Consider the following 21,902-nt stretch of genomic DNA (forward strand, 5'->3'; position numbering starts at 1 on the left):
CAAACTCAACCAGAGATTTAAGAAAGGCAGAGCTGCAACTGTACTCATAGAAATAAGTGACCACTTTCTGCAAGGTAGGAGGTGCTGAGATAAACCAGGCAGGGAGGGGCCCTCCATAAGCCAGCTACCAGAAAGTTATATGGTAGTGGAGCACAAAATCAGAACTTTTAGAAGTCTGCTCCAGTGAGGGACATCCTGGCCTCAAAAGCACTCATCTGGCCAAGTGGTGCAGAACCCTAGGTGGGACAGTGTATTCTCAGGATCCTTGGGGTCACAGGAAGACTGGATGTGCCTGAATGCAGCAGAGCTGCCAGGTGTCAAAGCAGGGAAGTCCAGCTGCAAAGAGGGAGCCAAGGAGAGAGTTCTCAGCTTGGGGTTGTAGTAAGCCATGAACCACAGCTTACTTGAGTAGTGCTTTCTGAGCAGGGGTCCAACAAGTGGCAGAACTGGTGAGACCCCTCTTCCTCCTCCCAAGAGGAGTGGCACAAGAACATGCTGCAGGAGTCTACAGGGTTTGGAGACTCAAAACAGGGTCCTATGCCCAAGATAGAATTGTTCAGTCACAGCCTGAGTGAGAACAGAGTACGGATGGAAATCAGAGAGATAGGAGTGCTTGACTGCTTTTCCCTGAGGGCTCACAGAGGAATGTCACCCTCCCCCCAGCTTTCTGTTTTGGATCTGGAGATTAGGAGGCTGCCATTTTCATTCCCATCCCCTAAAGCTGCACCAAAAGCCTTTAAGAAACAAAAGCACATAAAACAAACCTGAGCAGATTACTTAGCCTGGCCCCTGGCAGGATGGTGCAATTCCACCTGGGGCAAATACACTTGAGAATCAAAGTTACAGACCCCTCCTCCAGAAGATCAGTGAGAACACCCAGCCAAGACCAAGTTCACCATCACTGAAAACTGCAAAACTCCAGTGTGAGGGGAATACAGCTCATAGAATTCATGCTTTTCACCCATGATTCTTTAGTTTTTCAATTTCATTTTTTTATATATATTTTTATCTTTATTTTTCCAATCAATTTATTTTATCAACTCTTTTTAAAAAATCTTTTTAAATTTTCCTTCTTGTAATTACATTCTATCCTTTAAATGTATTTCATTTTATTTTTGTCCTATATAAGTTTTTCTTTCTTTAAAATTTTAAGATCTAGTTTTCTAACAAACAAACCAAAATACACACAAAACCCAGTGTATTGCTTTATCCTGTCCACCTGTCTAATTATATTCTCTTTTTTTTCTTTCTTTCATTCTTCTTTCTTTTTTCAATTTCAGGTCTCTTTTGATTTGTTTAGTGTATATTTCTCTGGGGCCGTTTTGGCTGTTTAGTATTTTGTTTTCTCGGTCATCTAATATTCTCTGGGCAAAATGACAAGATGGAAAAGCTCACATAAACTCACCATTTTTATACAAATATCCCTGCACTTCTATGTTGTTTTCTAAAAAAGGATCCTTGACTCTATCACCCTGCAATAGATGCATTCAAAGTGATTGATATATAAGTATTGACTAATTTTTATTATTATTGTCTGTTTTACTTTTATAGATAGGACAAAGTTTTGATTTAAATTAATAAAAATACTTTGGTTGATATTTGCTTTCATTATATTACAGTTATAACATATTTAGGTTACAATATTTAAAAATCAGTGTTTTGATGACAGTGGGGCTGACTAAAAGTGGGAGAAATGGAGGAAATCAGACTCTTGAAAGAATGGAAGTGATCTGGATCTAATTGCTCAAAAATTTTTTGGCTGAGGACATTCATCAGCTCTTAAGCACAACATAGCAAAATTTGCACTCAATACAGAATACAGAGCTCAAGGATAATAAAGTAAATTATAAAAATGAGAACAAAAATTAGATGAACAGAAGTACAAACAAAAATGAGGCAAAGGGGGATTGGAGCTCTAAAATTGTTGTAAACTTCACAAATCCTAGAGTGATCACTGAATTATGCATGTGGCAAGGAAACTTCAGGGCATCTGAGTCAGAGTCCAGACAAGTTAACAGCCTCAGAGAACAAAAATCAAACCTCTTCAAAGGAATGTAGCTAAGCTTGAATGTCTACAAATATATTATTTAAAATGTCTGTTTTAAGACAGAAAATTAACTGACATAAAAAGAAACAGAAAAACACAACTCATACTCATGAAAACAGTACATCAACAGAAACAGATCTTCAGATGACCTAGATATTAGAAACAGAAAAGAGCTTTAAAGGAGCTGTTTTGCATATGTGTTGAAAAAACTGAAGGAAAATATAATGGGTTGAAATATAAGGCCTCTCAGCAGAGAAATTAAAATTCTAAAAATAAAAACAAATGGAAATTCTAGAATTGAAAAGTGAAGTTACAGAAAGAAAAAAAAAATCACTACATGAGTTTCACAGTAGTCTTTGAGTGCAAAAGAAGTGCCCGGCCAACTCAGTCAAGAAAATATGACTCTTGGTCTTTAAGGTCATGAGTTCTAGCCCCACACTGGGTATAGAGATTACTTAAACAAATAAATAAACAAAAATAAATATATAAATAGAGTACAAAAGAATAAATCAGTGAGAGATATCAGTAGAAAGTATCCAATTTGAATAACAGAAATTTAGTTATGAATAGGGCACATTTGAGTGGCCTAAAATTCTCATAATTTAGAAGTCCAGAAGATGGAGAGAGAAAATAAAACAACAAAAAATGTTTTGAAAAAAATAGTGAAATTTTTCCAAATTTGGCATAAATTACTATCTAGAGTTGAAAGGAGTAAAGTGAGTGTGAAACAAAATAAGTAAAAAGAAAACCAAGCTTACATTTTATAACACAACTGCTAAAACACAAATGTAAGGCAAGAAGCCGAAGAAAACCTGACATATTTTATACAAGAAAACAATGATAAGAATTAGGGTGACTTCTTACAAGAAAAAAAAATTGGAATCCAGGAAGAAATAGAACAAAATCCATTTAAGGTGTTAAAAACAACTGAAAATATCAATACAGAAATCTATATTTTAGCAACTTTAGTCTTGAAATTGATGTTGAAATAAACACTTTTCCAGATAAAAGAGAACTGAGCAAATTATTTTCCAGGAGACTTGAACTACAAAAGTGCTAAAAGATATTCTTTGGGTTAAAGAAAAATTTTAGATTTAAAATAAATTTTATCTTCTTTTTTCTTATTTTTGTGGACTCAATAGATTGTCAAAATACGTGAAGCAAAAAACTGACAAAACTAAAAGATTGATAGGGAAATACACAATGATAGTTGCAGATTTTAACACAACTCTCAGGAATTGACATAGGACTAGATAAAGATATTTCAGTAGGATATAGAAGATCTCAACAGGATAATCAACTACCTTGACATAATAGAAATTTATATAATGTTATGCCTGACAATTATTGAATACACATTTTATCAAATTTATATAAACTGTTCACCAAAATAAAATATATGCTGGACCATAAAAATAGAGTCTCAATAAATATTAAAAGTCTAAAATATTAAAGAATATATTTTTTAACTACACTGGAATTAAAGAATTAATAATATTTTATCTAGAACATCACCAAATAATTGGAAATTAACATAGCTAAAGCAGTGCTCACAGAGAAATTTTTAGCATAAAGTGCTTTTATCAAAAAACAGGGTTTTTTAAAAGATTTTTTATTTATCTATTTGAGAGAGAGTGAGTGAGAGCAAGAGCGAGAAACAGTATGAGCATAAGCTGGGGAAGCAGACTCCCTGCTGAGCAGGGAACCTGACCCTGGGCTGGATCCTGAGATTCTGGGATCATCACCAGATCTGAAGGCAGATGCTTCACTGACTGAGCCACCCAGGTACCCGCCCCCCCGAATAAACAAAGTTTTGGAACATTGAACTAAAACTTATTTCTCATAAAACTAGGATAAAAGAGCAAGGTAAACAAAGTAGATAGAAATGAATAATAAAGAAAAGGGTAGAAACCACTTTCATTGAAAGAACAATGCAAAAAATCAGCAAAATCAAGAGTTAGTTCTTTAAAAATATTAATAAATTTGAAAAGCATTTAACAAAATGGATCAAGAAGAAAGGAGATAAAGTCATTATAACAGAAATGAAAATTCTAACATTGTTGAGCCTAAAGTATCAGAGTAATAATAAGAAACTATAAATACTTATATACAAATAAACTCCACGTTTTAGGTGAACTGAAAAAATTAAAAAAAAAACACAACCCACTGAAATTGGTAAAAAATATTCAGTTGATTGTTAAATATTTAGAACAAAGAAACTTTCAGGGTTTTGTTGTTGTTGTTGTTAACATAAATATATATAATGTTTAAGAAGAAATGCCAAACTTAAGCATATTCTTTCAGGAAAAGAGAAGGGAGGGAATGTTTCCCAAATTATTTTCTGAAGGTAACATATTCCTCATGCCAAAACTTGTTAGAGATATTAAAAGAAAAGAATATTACTGACCAAAGCTCCTCATAAAGCCTAGTGCAAAAATACTTAAGAATATATTAATAAAGCAAACCCACCTACTACATACAACAAAATATTTTAAGAATGGAAGAGCTATATTAAGGAAACTTTTAGGATCATTTTATTTCAACACAACTAGCTACTTTTTAAAAAGGCAGAAAAAGGGCACCTGGGTGGCTCAGTGGGTTAAGCCGCTGCCTTTGGCTCAGGTCATGATCTCAGGGTCCTGGGATCAAGCCCCACATCCAGCTCTCTGCTCAGCAGGGAGCCTGCTTCCTCCTCGCTCTCTCTCTGCCTGCCTCTCTGCCTACTTGTGATCTCTCTCTGTCAAATAAATAAATAAAATCTTTAAAAAAAAGGCAGAAAAATTTCAAAGGAAAGTGAAAATTTAATATTAACATATGTAATACTTTGACTATTAATGATTTCTATGTGTAATAGAGTCATTTTCCCCATGTAATTAACATTCAGGATTACTTAAAATGGCATTACTTCTTCAAAAAAAAACAAGCATAACTTTTTAGCTGTGTGAAAGGTGCTTTGGAAAGCTCAAAATAAAATAAATTATGGTAGGAAAATGTAGACTGGACTTAGGATTTGATAAGTCCTATGAAAATGGTGCTTGAGTGTCATCTATCCATTCTTTGAAGCTCTTCCTCTATTTCAGTGATATTATTAGTAAATTTCTCATATTCCTGCATACTGAGAATAAAACATATGGTATGAGCTGAAGTAGGAAATATTTGCTAAGTAAAAGACAAAGTGTCATTTCTAAACTTTAAGGGTAAATTATGCACTTTTATAAAGAAAAAAGGTAACAAGAAGCAAGAGTAGGAAGCTAGATAGTCCCATAAATTATTTGACCTATGCGATAATATACTGGATATTTTTTGACCACATTAGTGAACCCTAAACTCAGTTGTTTCATAACCAATAATCCAATAATTTCAACTCACTCCTTTACAATCAGTGGAATGTATCCTAGTTTGTACGGAGGTATATAAGTATTTCTAAGTTTAGGGGCTTAGGCAGCATCAGTTAGGAGTTTATTTCAATAGCCCAGGTCCTCTTGGCTGCCATTCCAAACATATTCAACAGACATTAATAATGATTTCCCCTGTTTTCTTTTAGGAACAGAGAACTAGTCAAAAACACTCAATGGCTTGCCAAGTCTTAGAGAAGTTCACAATTCTAATATGGCATTCATTAGTCTATGTAATCAAACTTAACTTTTTTGACCGATTTCACGCCAGTTTTTCCTGGCGCCTCTGAAAATTTCTTTATCAATTTCTTATCTAATGCTTGAAAATATCTGCATGATAATTTTCTCCATGCTACAGTTTTAAAATTTTTTTCCTAGCTCTTGAAGCCAGAGTCTTCTGTCTATTAGGTAAATAAGGGAGCCTAATCAAATTCAACTCAAATACATTCTCCTTCATGATGGCATTCTCAGCAACACAGGTCTTCAGATGACATATATTCTGTCTGCTTGGTGTTGAAGTTTTTGTTTTTGTTTTTTGTAGCTGTTGGTTTGTTTTAAAGGTTTTACTTATTTGCGAGAGAGTATGAGTAGTGGGAGAGTCAGAGGAAGAGAGAGAATCTCAAGCAGACTCCATCTCTCGACCCTGAAATCATGACCTGAGCCAAAACCAAGAGTTGGATGCTTAACCCACTGAACCACCCAGCAGCCCCAGTGTTCAAATTTAAAGGTATCTTTAAATTAATGCCATTTTCTAAATCTAAATTTAGGACTAAAGAATACATAGACGTAAGAGGTATTAAATGTGTATCAAAGTGTCAGCTGTACTAGTAAGAGTCTATGTCTTTAGGTTTATTGGCCACTAGGCTCAACTGTAGAATAAAAACATGTACTCACCCAGATACCAGTATCATATTATTCTTCTCATTGTCTAGTTAATATTACCAAAATGTTTCTTCAGTTTTCCAAGGGTAGCTCCTCATTTGCTTAACATTTTTTGTTTTATAAAACACAATAAATATTTACTGTAACCTTAATTATCAATATATAATTTTGTTCAGAATTCATTTCTGTTGGAACACAGTTTTGAGTAAAAAGAAAAAAAAAACAAGAATAATTTGGTTTCAGAATATTTCTAGTATTCCATCCTTTTCTTTCTTTCTTTCCTTTCAACACTTCTATTAGATTATTTCAATTCATCTGCTCTATCTTTATTGTCTATGGAGAGAAATGGCAGGAAGACTTTGGTGAAGTGAGGTAAAAGGAGTCTAGTAAAACAAATAATTTTGGTATAATTATATATACCTATTAATTGAATCATTATTTACCAAATACACAGCTTATATCTTAATATAACTATAAACAAGGCAGACATAACATCCACCTTACTAGAAATTAGAGACCAATTTAAAATAGACATGAAATAGGCAACAGTAGTATTATGAACTTAAGTGATAAATTAGGTGAACTATGGGGTGTAATATGAATGCTGAAAAATCACTGAGCATGACAGTCAAGAAAGAATTCTTGAGATTTTGTATGGTGTAACTTCATAGTTTTTGTTTGTTTGTTTAAGATTTTATTTATTTATTTGACAGGCAGAGATCACAAGTAGGCAGAGAGGCTGGCAGAGAGAGAGGAAGAAGCAGGCTCCCTGCTGAGCAGAGAGCCTGATGCGGGGTTTGATGCCAGGACCCTGGGATCATGACCTGAGCTGAAGGCAGAGGCTTTAACCCACTGAGCCACCCAGGCGCCCTTTACTTCATAGTTTTTGACATAGGATGAGGACAGGACCCATGGATAGAAAGAGCCGAACGTTTGGTGTATGCTTAAAGCTCAAGGGTGAAGGGATGTGCAGGGAGTATTAGATCATAAATGTAGTCTTCAAATTTCTACTTATAAAACTACTTTTGTAGGATTTCTCTGGTGCTTATCTTTCAGTTTAATATTAACTATTGGTGGGGCGCCTGAGTGGCTCAGCTGGTTAAAGCCTTTGCCTTCGGCTCAGGTCATGATCCTGGGGTCCTGGGCTCTCTGCTCAGAGTGGATCCTGCTTCCCTTCCTCTCTCTCTCTGCCTGCCTCTCTGCCTACTTGTGATCTCTGTCAAATAAATAAATAAAATCTTTAAAAAAAATATATGAACTATTGGTAAGAAGTGTAGGCAGTCACGAGACCCTTTAAGAATGTAGCAACCAGCACTTATTTGATACTTATCAAAATTATGTAGCCTATAGATTGACCTTCTGGGCTAAAGATGAACATTTTCCTGTCCTTCATCATGAACACACATACAAGGAGGTTATTTAACCAAAGTTCAAGGGGACATATTGCTTGCTCACATAAGCTTATTTTCACCATTCATCTCCTGGCACATTTGAAATCAGGGAGAGTAAAGAATAGGCAGCTTCCTGAATTAAGTTCACTTATTTTTACTGTACACCCTGTTCCAACAACCAAGATATTCTCTTCCTGGCAAAACACTGGTACAATTCTTAGTCATTATTTAAAGATGCGTTTTAAACTATATCTTCTAGCAAACATGCTGTAAACCACTCGCCACTAAAACAGATAACAATACCAGATTAATCACTCTTCTTTTGGGACACCACTTATATACCTCTTTGTTTTTTGGATTTTTGTTTGTTTGTTTGTTTTGTTTGTTTGTTTTTGTTTTTGTTTTAATTTTTCTTTATTTATTCAACAGACAGAGATCACAAGTAGGCAGAGAGGGGGGAAGCAGGCTCCCCACTGTGCAGAGAGCCCGATGTGGGGCTGGATCCCAGGACCCTGAGATCATGACCTGAGCCGAAGACAGAGGTTTAACCCACTGAGCCACCCAGGCACCCCACCTGTTTTTTAATGTAACTGTACTCAATGTTAACATCTGTGCAGCTTAATGATTAAAAAGGTGGACTTAATGATACTGCTTTTAATGGCTATGAACCAGAAAATCATGGTTTGAATTCCAAATCTGACATTAATTAGTCTGACTTCAGACAAGTTTTATTTTAAAAAGCTTTCCAAGGTCTCCCTAGCTTTGGTTACAATAAAAGAGTGTGTTTCCACCAAATGTTAGATTTTTTAATTGATTTTTGAGCCACCAAGAATATTGAATTCCCAAACTTTTAAGATAATATTACTTTCTTCGTGTACATTCTGTCCCTTACCTGCTACTGCCACCAGAGCTAAGCCTGCCTGAACAAAACACTGAGGTGCTTCAAAGTAGAGTATCCAGTCTCTCAAAATGAGGAGATGACTGTTTTGTGTTAAACTCAACAGAAGGGAAACAAATGGGGTTAGTGAACTTACAAACGAAGGTCCTTGAGCCCTTAAGTGTCACTGCCATTCAGCAGTGGTGCTCTTCCTCTTGTCGGTGGGATTACCAGAATGAAAGCCACAGCACTAACAAAACAATGAGCTCTAACCAAGCTACACAGTCCCGAGGGTCCCATAGGGTCCCATTTAGCAGCTATGCTGCTAAATGCCATCAGCAGCTTAAGATTCTTCTGGGTCAGTAATTGAAGTCCACACAGATAATGTTCTCACCAAGGTACCTGTCGGTAGCCAGTACAGGAGGCCTACTATAAGAGCTGTAAGGGACTGAATATGATTGGCTGTTCATTTAGGTCCACTCACATGGGAGGTGCATGAGCACTGCATTCTGATTGGTTAACACTGCCTGCATAAAAACCCATGCGCCCGGGGTTAGAGGAGAAGGAAGAAAAAGCGATTAATAAAAAAGGTTCGCCGCTACGTGAGTCTCCGAGTCGTTCTTGCGGGCCAAGAGCGACAGTACCTGTACAAATTAGGCTGTCTTAGGGGCACCTGGGTGGCTCAGTTGGTTAAGCGTCTGCCTTTGGCTCAGGTCATGATCCCAGCATGCTGGATCCCTGGTCAGTGGAGTCTGGTTCTCCCTCTCCCTGTCTGCCACTTCCTCAGCTCGCTTACATGTGCTCTTTCTCTCAAATAAATAGAATCTTTAAAAAAAAAAAAAAAATTAGGCTGTTTCAGGCTGCAAATACTAGAAAGCCTAAACTCAAATGACATAAACATTAAGAATATATATTGCAAAGTGTAGAGGTAAAATTATTTTCACTTTGGTCCATTCAATATCTTCATCAAGAATACAAGTTCTTCTCATTTTTTTTTTCTGTCTGTTCATCTTCTGCATATTGGCTGTTTCTTCCTCTGCTGAGTGATGGTTACAGAAACACCAGGCATCATATTCTTACACACCAATGTCTGGAAGGCAGAACAGAGATCCATCTTTTCCATATGCCTTGTTTATGACTTATTTAACCTCTCCGTTACCAGAAGGCCTCTAACTCTTCATTGGGTGGAATTGGACCTACTTAAGGCAGTCACTGTAAGAGGAAGTAATTACATATTTTATAGTTAGAGAAATACCAACTTTAAAATGTTAAACATTTATATAGCCACCGATATTTTATGGCTAAGACAAAAATCTATCACTAAAAATAGTAATTTATTTTCATTCAAGTAAAACTTCCAGGAACAATTTATAGTTTTCTAATAAGCAGTTGTCTGTCTTGTTATTCACAGGTTAACACAGTTAACCTAACACAGTTGTTAGAAAATGTTTATTATTATTATTTTACTATACTTTATTCCTTGGGAAATTTACAGTTCTTTATAATTGCTGTGGGTATTTATTAATTTCTTAGGAATTTAATATTTCCATATGTAGTTGATTTCCAGGATGTCTGCCAACTTTATAGATGACTGAGACCAAAGGACAGAAAACAGAAAAAGAAACTGCTCTCTAATACCTCTCATTGGTACTATGGCTAATTAATTATTTACCAAATGAAGTGAAGAATGGCGGTTGAGAGCCATAGTCCAATTTGATAGCATGTAAGTTTCAGATATCTCTCTTACTTTGGTCAAACCAACTAAAATTAATTATGTCACCAGAATGTAGTGGCTCAGAGGATAGATTAGTTGAGAATATTATATGTAAGGAGTTCTGTTGAACAGTGGGAGGAGATGACATCTAGATTCTATTCTAAGTCTCATTTCAGTTAACTTTGAAGAGGATGACCTTTCATTATTCATATTTGTATACTAACTAGAGGAAATCCTTGCTGATAGAAAATGCATTACATTTTGGAATGTTTCATGTCTACATCAAGCCTTGAAGCAAATGCCCTTAAAAATGTGACTGTTAATCTTACAGAAAATTGTTGATGATTTTAGAAAAAGCTCACCAACTTTAGCCACAGATCCATGCCTTCAATATTGATGAATATATCTTTACAGGAGGTTAGTAGAGGAATTTTATGTATCATTATTTTAATAGCATCACTTTTCTAAAGAAGGTACATTTAGCGTTGTGAAATGTTAGTGATCACGGGTCTCCTCTTTACTGAGGATGGAAAGTTATCTTCTTTCATCCGAGACACTGAAAGCACTTAAAAGACATTATCTCATTATCTCTATAACATCCTCTGACAGAATTGGCTTGTAGTATAATTCCCATTTTATTGGTGGATAAAGTCATGCACATTATGGTTTTATAATTTAGCTAGGCAGATGGCCTGCCCTGGCACAAGAGCTTTCAGCTTTACTTCATCTTGGAAATTTGTCTCATTTATGTCTTCACATTTCTAGTGCAGACATGACCTTAATGTTCCCAGAAACCAAGTATTTAAGTGGTCATTTGTCCAATGACTTTCTTTTTATCTGAAGAAATGTTTCTGAATTATACTTTATTTCATTTTGACATGAAGGAGAAATGAATAACATTTTGGATAACTTATAGAAATTCATTTGGGTCATTTTTTTAGATTCAAATGAATAATAGAAGTCTTTAGCAGTACTTTTTTTGTTAGTATTAAATAGCTATGGATACTTTTAGTAGTTACTTTAGAATACTGAAATACATAACTTTTAAAAATCAATCCTACTCACCTCTTTAAACATGTGCAAATTAAATCCATGACATCTATGATTCTTGTACATGATTTCCCTAGGAGCTTACAAAAAATATCTTCAAATTAGTCTAATATAAACCACTAAAGCCACTATGACATAAAAGCTTTAGTTAACAGAAACATGTCAATTTAATGGAAACCATTTAATTGATTCAAGAGAGGGTTGTATCATTATTTATCAAGTTTTAAAATTATTATAATTTGTTTGAGCTAAAAGGTAGGAAAATCTAAAAATATATTTTTGTAGTGGTTATACAAGTTTATAAAAGATAGGAAGGCATTTGTGGAACTGAATCATGTATTGTCCAGAAGGGGTTAAAGAGACTGTATAGTTTGTATCGATTAGCACTATTAATCAGTATATAATATTGGGAGGTAAATGATGATTACAAATGAAAAAAGGGAACCTGGAGCTGTAGTAATTATTCTATGCCTCTTCCTTGTCTTTATCTTCCAAGGAAAACTGTATTAAATGTCTTTTATTTATGAGGTATACTTAGAAATGAGTATATACAACAAAAATTCCAACATGAGTCTGTCCTTCAAAGAGTTATATATGTCCATTACTATAAAAATTAAAACCAAAGACTACTAAATATACTGAAAGGAAAGCATAGATCATCATGTAATTTTTTGTACTTTAGTTTTTATCATGGTTATCAGAGATCTCACTAATCTATTATGGCCCCAAAAAGGGCCATTTCATGCTCCAATAAAACAGAGAAATGTGGAGTGAAAAAAGGTAAGGTTTTTTTTCCTCTTTAAAAGTAAAGTTGGAATATATACTTTTTGATGAAAGCTTTATGCATTTAATGAAATCTTTGGACTTGACTAATGTAATAGAAAATGGTAAAAGGACTTTTACCAGATGTTTAATTTTGACTGATAAATTATGATTGAGTTCTAAAAATTTGGGACTTTGATCTATTATTAGAAAAACATATTAATATTTTCATTCCAGGACTGTAAGATTATAATAGATTCCTTTTCTACTCTAGAGAGCCATCCAATTAAAGTTTTACCCTCAAAGATAATATATAACATTTTGATTTATGTTCAGAGTAAGAGTATATGATCTTTTTAAAAAAATATTTTAAAATTAGAACAGTTCAATATATTCTTCTTTTGTCCTGGGTAGAAGTAGGAATTGATCTTGTTTTTCTTGGAAATAAACCAAAATAAGGCTTTGGTACAACCCCAAATTAACATAAAAATAAATAGAACTGTGCCGGTGTATAAATTTGATCCAAAATGTTCTCAGGACTTATGATAAGTCATATACCGCTAGTGGAAGAATTGCTTTTGAGTCAAAAATTAATAATAGTTATTATTTTTGTGTTTAAAACATTCTGTTGTAGAATGACTCACATTATGCACAGAATAAGACACAATATTCCTTGAAACATTCAAATAAAAAGATCAGTTCCTAAATATATGCTTTAAAGCAGATACACAATGTTGTACAATGTTTTCTATGTTCTAACGTAAGCCAACTTGATAGATATGTTTGTTTAGAGCCCTGAGGGTCAAAACTGCTGGGATCCCTGTTCAGACAAGGACAGGCAGGGGATTCTGAAGATGACTTTAGGGCTCCACATTATAAATCTGGGAGCATTTTGACAGAAGTGAGTCAGTTCTGACCTTAACTCCTGCCGAATGTAAGGCTCCTATGAGAAAAAACCTCTCTTCTGCTGAACTATTCAAAATTCATTTCCAATGTGCATTTGCTCTGCTCCACTCTGTCTGAAAATATATGCAGACAAAGTTGATTGACAGCCCTCTAGTTACCATACCATGAAGGTTGAAACCAGAAAGGCTACATCTCTAATTCACTGACAGCTGAAAGCTACAGAACCTAATTTCTTAGGTTCATTCGCAAATCTCTACTCATTGTCCCAAGAGGAAAACAAATAATGGGGGATTACATAGGACTAATGGAACTCTGTATAGGATAAGAGTGTGAATATGGAAATCACAGTCATGAATTCTCTGGTGTTCTGAGAATAAAAGAAATCACATTTATTCAAGTACTTCTCACAAAAATGGCTGATGAAATAATTTCATTTACCAAGAAATATTTCTTTTTCAAGTAGGGCACATACATATGGCATATTTTCCTTAGAATTTAACAATTAATAAAATATACAATTATTCTATAATAAGATATTGAAATTCTTGCATAAGCTTGTCAACTGGCTGAGCAAATATTCAAACCTCACACTATTCTCGCTATTCTGTCTCTATAATTCTGGCTATGCAAGCTAGATTCTTTTTTTTTAAGATTTTATTTATTTATTTGACAGAGAGATCATAAGTAGGCAGAGAGACAGGCAGAGAGAGAGGGAAGCAGGCTCCCTGCTGAGCAGAGAGCCCAATGCCGGACTCAATCCTAAAACCCTGAGATCATGACCTGAGCCGAAGGCAGAGGCTTTAACCCACTGAGCCACCCAGGTGCCCTTGCAAGCTAGATTCTTGATTCCTTTCTCCTTCAAGTATTTAGTATTATTCTTTGGAGGAGTGCTGGTTAATTATACTCTGAAGTTCGCTTGTGCTTTTCCTTCTCTCCTCCTTCCTTCTTCTTCTTAACATAAACATGGATGTGATTGACAGTAAGATCCAGTAGCTATCTTCCAGTTATGGGGGGGAAACCTGCCCTAAAATGAGAGATGTCAATTTAAAATTACCAATCCTTTATATTCCTTTCTTCAGTTTCTTCTTACAAGAGGAAAGTAAGCTCCTTCTTAAACCACTGTGGTATGTTGAATAATTGTCACTCCTCCCCACCTAAAACACTTTCATCCTAATCCTCAGAGCCTGTTACTATGGTACCTTACGGGACAATGTGGACTATGCAGATGTAATTTACTTAGTTATTTTGAGATGGGAGCTTATTCTGAATTATGGGGCACACATGCTATAATCACAAGGGTTCTTTTAAGTGAAAGAGGGGAGGCAGAAGAGAGAAGCTTTGCAGATGGAAGAAGGGACCATGACCCAAAGAATACACACATCCTCTAGAAACTAGAAAATGCAAGAAAATAGATTATCTCTTAGATCCTCCAGAGAGAAACAGTCTTGATGACCCATTTTAGATTTCTGAAGTCCAGAACTATAAGTAAATGAAATTTGTGTTTTCATAATCCACTCTGTTACTGGTGATTTGTTATAGCAGTAAACAAAAACTAACCCAGCCTTGATTTCTGTTATAATAATCTTACCTGAAATGGTAACATAAAGTTTTTTAGATCTCAAAGAATTATCCAGAGAAAGTACCTAAGGGAAACTGTAAAGTCAACTAAATCTCCAATAGTGAATGGCTCTTTTTTTGTTCAGAGGTTCATGCTTAACCATTTATTAATATGGAGACAGTTTTAAAAGACAATACTTTTCAAGAATGATCTAACTTGTTCAGTAATTTATTATTATCCTGCCTTATCCTAAATGTTCAGGCCCAAACTAGACTTATTTGGGGGACATATAAATCATCCAAGTCCTACATGGTTTCACTTAGCCACCAGTTACTCTGAAGTTGAGTTTAACCCTAGTATAGTTGTACAGTCTTGAATCTCTCATTTAGCGAGTGCTTTGAAGAGCATAGCGTTCAGCATTGTAAGGATGTGGTGCTGAGTTTTGTAACTGACTGAGAACTTCCCCAGAATCTAAGCTCTGGCTTTTAAATTGCAGCTATACCAGTAGGTTTATTACCTTCCACAACCTACTTAGCTTACCTCGGTGTCATCTTTCCTCATCTGTATTGTCAAGATAACCACAGTACCTACCTACCGGTCAAATTTGTGGGAGACTTAAAGGAGATAACATACGTAAAACATCTGGCTACCCTGAATAAGTGTTTAATGACTATCAGTTATAATAATGGAAGATATTTCTTCCTCACTCCCCTCATCTATATGAAGGTGGATTATCAATTAAATACACTTGGGCCTTTCCCACTACTTCTTTTCCACAGGGTGGAGGGAGGTCTCTGTTTGCCAAGTGTAGGGAAGAAGTGTGTATTATTGGCCCAGTCCCTTCCTTTCTCCTTTCTCTTGGGGACCTGGCAGAACTAACTTTTCTGCTCCAATGCTTAGTGCCATATATTTTACAGGGACAGCTCTGTCTCTTTGAAGAGAGATCAGCCATTTTCTAGCTATGCATTACAGGGATAGGTCTACCAGCTAACACTGAATGTTGGTTTTAAGAAGACATATGTGATCTTAATGAGTCGTTATAACATATACAATAGTTAAAAAATCTGTTTCAGGAAAGAGAATACCAGTCGGAAGTTGATTCTTGAGATAGAACATGGAGAAAAATAACATTTTTCATGTCCTACCATTTATTTCATTAAAATTTAAATAGATAATATCTCAGAAAGAATAGTAAAATAAGTAGCTTCATGATTCTCAGATAAGGAATGCCTCTCAGATAAGAATTGATAACCTCCATACGTACTCTAAAGAACCCACATTATAATTTCCCTATATTTATGGCTAATATAAAAAAACTAGATTATATACATGTAATTAATGACTTTTCTTAGAAAACTGGAAGTTAATTTGAAATAACTTGCTAATTTTTATCTGAATCTATTTATCACACCATAATATTTTAACTACTGAATCATGTAATGTTGATTCAAACATACAATTTTTTTTGAGAAAAAGAAAGTGAGCATGAACCACAGAGAGGCAATGGGAAAGGGAGAGAGAGAATCTCAAGCAGGTTCCATATCCGGGGTAGAGCTGAACATAGGTCTCCATCTCACAACCTGAAATCATAACTTGACTGAAATCAAGAGTTTGGTGCTTAACTGACTGAGCCACCCAGGTACCTCAAACATATCATTTTTAAATGTATTTGAGTACTGGTAAGCATATAACAACTGTATAAGTTGGTATTCTTTTGAAAAACAATTGGTGATAGATATCAAGTGTCTCCAAATATTTAGACACCTTAATTAAGTATCTTCTGTAATGCATCCTAACAAAATAATCAGAAATAAATATATGTTCAGCACAGGTATATTTATTAAAACAATTTGAAATTGTGAAAATTGAAAGAAACTTCAGTAGTCAGTGACAGAGAAAAGCTTAATAATCTTAATAATCTTTGCCGTAGCCATAGTTTGGAGTGTATTCATTATAACATTTAATGGTTATAAATTCTAGTTAATGACAAGGATAAACAAATATGTAACAGTCTTAACTGAAAAGCAATGTTTATGAAATTGTGTGGACAGTATTGTAAGAGCAATATTAAAACAACATTAATACCAGCAACAATATCAAAAATCTACACACAATAATTAAACTGGGAAAGAAATTATAATACAACATAGGGGATTATCTAGAAGTGGTAATTTTCAGTCTATTCCCCAAACCTCTCCAAATTTTGTTGTATTTTCTATTGTTTAATTTTTTTTTTATTTTATGATTTTTTGAAAATCTATTACGCTGTTCAAGAAAAATTAATTTTTTTCCTTTTTTGTTTGAAAACTCATTAAAGAATGCATTCCCTGGTCAAAATTTTGCTTAGAATTTGAACACAAATTCATCTTATTACTATTATAAACTTTCGTTATTATTGCAATTATAAACTCTTGTTATAAACTCTTAGTGTGAATTACAAATCTCCACAGTACATTTAGAATACTTAGTAAAATGTCTTTAATATAATTTTGAGATAACTACAGCAGGGTTTCCTTATGCAATCCTGTGTATCAGCCTGACCAGGAAAGGAATTCAGATAGATTTTCCTAGTTGTGTTAGGCAGCATCACTCCACACTGACCATCTCTAGTACCAATTCTCTCCTCGTATCTAGCTGCATCTGCTGATTTGGCCAAGTATCTGGATTGTGTTCATAGTCGGTATTCAGACTTGCACAGGGGCATCTGGTGATCCCACTATGGCAGGGTACAAGCAGCATGGGAGAAGGAACCCAGAACAATCCACTGAATTGAGCACAAGACATAGAATGGTTCACTCAACCTTGAACAGCTGTGTGTCCTGAGGAAGATAAAACTAAAAGAGTTGTAAGTACTGGCCCCTCAGGAAACTTTGTGTGGGATTTCCCTAAAATATTCATAGATAGAAAAAGAGGAAGCTTTCCCTACTAGCAAAAAGAAATAGGAATTTTGTCCTTGTCACAGTGGAGTACTGTCGTTGGCAGCTCAAGAAAAGGGTAAAAATGGCAACAGGGTCTGAGAGAGGATGGGCCTTCTGGGTTAGATATGTGCAGAGTAGTGAAGGCATGGCCCAGAGCAATCCCCCTGCCACTAATATAAGTGGTTATGGTTCATAAAACTCCTGGGGGATGCAAGTTGTCAGTGGCAAAGCAGTGTTTTCTGAGACAGCAAGAACATGGTGCATGAGCCTGAGGAGTGTAGAACCAGGGGCTTGATTCAACCATACATTGAAAACTCTAGGAACTCTAAAAAAATATAGAGATGTAAAGGAACCTCAAAAAGGAAAATGATATGCTGTATTTCTGCAGTTAGGATATCATTCCCCTAGCATGCTATGAATCTGACTTGTAATGTCATTTAATTAGGTTAGTTAAGATTGAGGACATTGAAGTAACACTTTTTTTCTTCTTTTATCTATCAAAATGCAAGCGAAGACATATGTATTACATCTGTACAATGTTTTGGCAAGATTACAGTTAAGTAATGCTCAATACATTTGTGATTGCAATGTATTAAAAGTCTATTTGATATGCTGATAAAAGCCTGACCCAAAATACTTGTTACAAACTGCATTTGCAGTTTCAATAATATTTTTAAAAAGATTTGAGAATTTGATAATGTCTTCTGAAATAATTCATGATTCTCTTGGTTGTCAAAAAATAAAAATAAATTTGGAATTTCAGGGCACATGTGAGCTATAATAGATCAGAACTGGAAGATACCTTAGAGGTAATGTACTTCAACTCTTATATGCAGTGGATATACAAAAGCTACTGTAGAGAATTAATTAACTTGCCCAAATCACATAGCTAGTTAATAACATGCCTGAAGTCACATTTGTGGGCCACGGTAGCAGTCTTGAGTCCAAGCCTCCGCTACAAAGAACTGCCAACTCCACTTTTGTTTCTACTCTGGTAATTCAGAGAGTTCTTTCCCTAAAACTGAAAAATGGAAATTGACTTGAGAATGTAGAAAAAAAAACTAGTCTGGTTAATACTTCATGGGTCAGTTAAGTGAATGTAGTTTTAATCAATAAAAGAAGTGTGTTGACCTGTTTTCACTGTGGTAATCAACAAGTCTGGAAAATATATGTGTACAAGAAAGACTGGTAAGCAATTAAGGAATGTTAAGTATTTCATTTCCATTATGCTCTGTTGTATTTTGAAAAATTAAAATGATCCAGGGCCACCTGGGTGGCTCAGTTGGTTAGGTGTCTGCCTTCAGGTTGGGTGATAATCCCAGGATGCTGGGATTGAGCCCCATGTTGGGCTCCCTGATTTATGGGGAGCCTGCTTCTCCCTCTCCTCATTCTCCTTCTTGCACTCTTTCTCATGAATGAAAAAAATCTTAAAAAAAAATAAAAGTGAGCCTACTAAGAAATTATTTTTTGTTTGTATTCTTATATTTTGTTTGTATGAAGGTGATCCCTGCACTTTTTTTTCTAAATACCAATGTTTAAAGATCAAATTCTATATTTGAAATGTATTTAAAATATAAAATATTATTTTATTTATACAAAATGTAGAATCCCACTTCAATGGTTAAAAACTCTTTTAATTTATTTGATGAGTATTTTTTTAACTGAATTTAACATATTTTTTTGAAAATTCATGACATCATATTAAAAAGAACTAGAAAATAACATTTACTTTTGAAGAATAAGAGTGGAGGCAATCTGGGCAATATTTTAGCGAAAAGAGTGGTGTATTTAAAGTTGAAAAAAAAATGATAATGACATGGTGATAGGCGTTAGCATGAATGAGCCCTCACAATATTCCAGGAAGCATATCTTTGTTCACAAAAGCTAAGAAGAAACCCATGATAGAAACTCATTATCCTTTTATTTATCTCCATTGTAGAGTTAAAATAACTGAGGTACAGAAGGTTAGGTAACTAGACCAAAATCAAACTGATAAAAGATAGACTTAGGAATCAACATAGTAATCAAACTCCAGGGCATCAATGCTTACCCTATACCCTACTACTTACTACCTTTATAGAATAAGTCATTTACTAAATGCAATAAAAATCCTACCCATAAGAGTTTAATCTTTTAATGGCTTCATTATTATACAGAATTCATGTAAAATTATTTCCCCTTCTGAGAAAACTACTTTTTAGAAACACTATAGACTCCATCTGTGATATTCTTTTTCTTCTTCTATACCTGGCTAGAGTTTGGAATAAAAGTCCACAGATCCAAATTTAATAAAAAGAAGGAAAAAAGGGGTCTTTGTTGATTGGCCATACTGTGCACAACAGCAAACAAAGAAGGGAGAGGGTGCTTATGAGCTAGGGGCTGGGCGTATTCATGGTCAGATTTCGTGATACATCAAAAGGGTAGACTTTGTTTTTTTAATGTATTTTTTATTTTCAGCATAACAGTATTCATTGTTTTTGCACCACACCCAGTGCTCCATGCAATCTGTGCCCTCTATAATACCCACCACCTGGTACCCCAACCTCCCACCCCCTGCCCTTTCAAAACCTTCAGATTGTTTTTCAGAGTCTATAGTCTCTCATGGTTCACCTCCCCTTCCAATTTCCCCCAATTTCCTTCTCCTCTCTAACTCCCCAGGTCCTCCATGCTATTTCTTATGCTCCACAAATAAGTGAAACCATATGATAATTGACTCTCTGCTTGACTTATTTCACTCAGCATAATCTCTTCCAGTCCCGTCCATGTTGCTACAAAAGTTGGGTATTCGTCCTTTCTGATGGAGGCATAATACTCCATAGTGTATATGAACCACATCTTCCTTATCCATTGGTCCGTTGAAGGGCATCTTGGTTCTTTCCACAGTTTGGTGACCGTGGCCATTGCTGCTATAAACAGGTAGACTTTTTAAAATTATTCCTGTTTATTATCTACATTCCTTCTCTGCTCTGTGGTCAGCAAAAGAGGAAGGACCTTATTATTATTTTTTTAAAGATTTTATTTGTCAGAGAGAGAGAGAGAGCAGGTGCACAAGCAGAGAAAGTAGCAGGCAGAGGGAAAAGGAATCTCCCCACTAAGCAAGGATCCCTACTCAGGACTCTATCCCAGGACCCGGATGTCATGACCTGAGCTGAAAGCAGTGGCTTAACCAACTGAGCCACCCAAGCATCCCGAGGAAGGACATTATAACATGCAAAATAAGAAAAATGAGATAGCAGAACTGAGCAAGGTAAAGTGAACTGTGTGGTCATAAATTACCAAAATTCAAGTAATTACCAAACTTCAACTTTCTTTTGAAAGTGATAGCGATAACATACATTTGAATGAAGTCATTTGTCCAATAAGTATTAGGGATCTGTAAAGGTGTTACAGTATTTGTCCAAGGAAATAAAGTAGTTAGATCAATTAAGTGATCACAGTATTTTCCAAGTGAATATAATATTAAAGATCTTTATTAATTCTTTTACGTTTAGAGCATGTGATATTAGATTGTGGAGGAGCTGACTTCTTCGTTTTTTTTTTTTTTTCAGTGTTCCAGAAATCATTGTTTATGTATCACCCCCAGTGTTCCATGCAATAGGTGCCTTCCATAATACCCACCACCAGGCTCACCCAACCCCTCACCCCCCTCCCCTCCAAAACCCTCAGTTTGTTTCTCAGAGACCACAGTCTCTAATGGTTTATCTCCCTCTCTGATTTCCCCCAATTCATTTCTCCTCTCCATACCTTAGAGTCAATTATCATATGGTTTCACTTACTTGTGGAGCATATTGAATAACATGGAGGACATTAGGAACTGACTTCTTAACCATTGGTCCTATTCATCCTTTAGGCCTAAGTATCACCAAGGTAATAAACATTTCCATATGGCTTTTGTCTAAACTCATAATAAAAACTATTTTTATTTATTCATTTTTTATTGCTACCCAGATTAAAAATTCCATAATAGCAAATATGCCATATTATTGTTAATGGATACCCAGCATCTAATATAGTGCTTCACATATAGTAAATGCTTAACAAATATTAACTAAGAATTCATTAAATGAATGAATCATTTACTATACAAAATCAAATCATGTAATTTTTAAAATTTTTTTTTAAATTTTATTTATTTATTTGACAGAGAGAGAGATCACAAGTAGGCAGAGCAGCATGCAGACAGAGAGGAAGGAAGCAGGCTCCCTGCTGAGCAGAGAGCCCAATGCGGGGCTCAATCCCAGGACCCTGGGATCATGACCTGAGTCGAAGGCAGAGGCTGAACCCACTGTGCCACCCAGGAGCCTCTCATGTAATAAATTTTAGGGCAACAAGGAGAACATGTCCTTAGGATAAAGTAACAATAAATGTTTATTTAGGCCTCTAGCCTAAATTTGTGTCACAG

The sequence above is a fragment of the Mustela lutreola genome, chromosome 1 (genome assembly GCF_030435805.1).
Source record: "Mustela lutreola isolate mMusLut2 chromosome 1, mMusLut2.pri, whole genome shotgun sequence".
Taxonomy (NCBI): Eukaryota; Metazoa; Chordata; class Mammalia; order Carnivora; family Mustelidae; genus Mustela; species Mustela lutreola.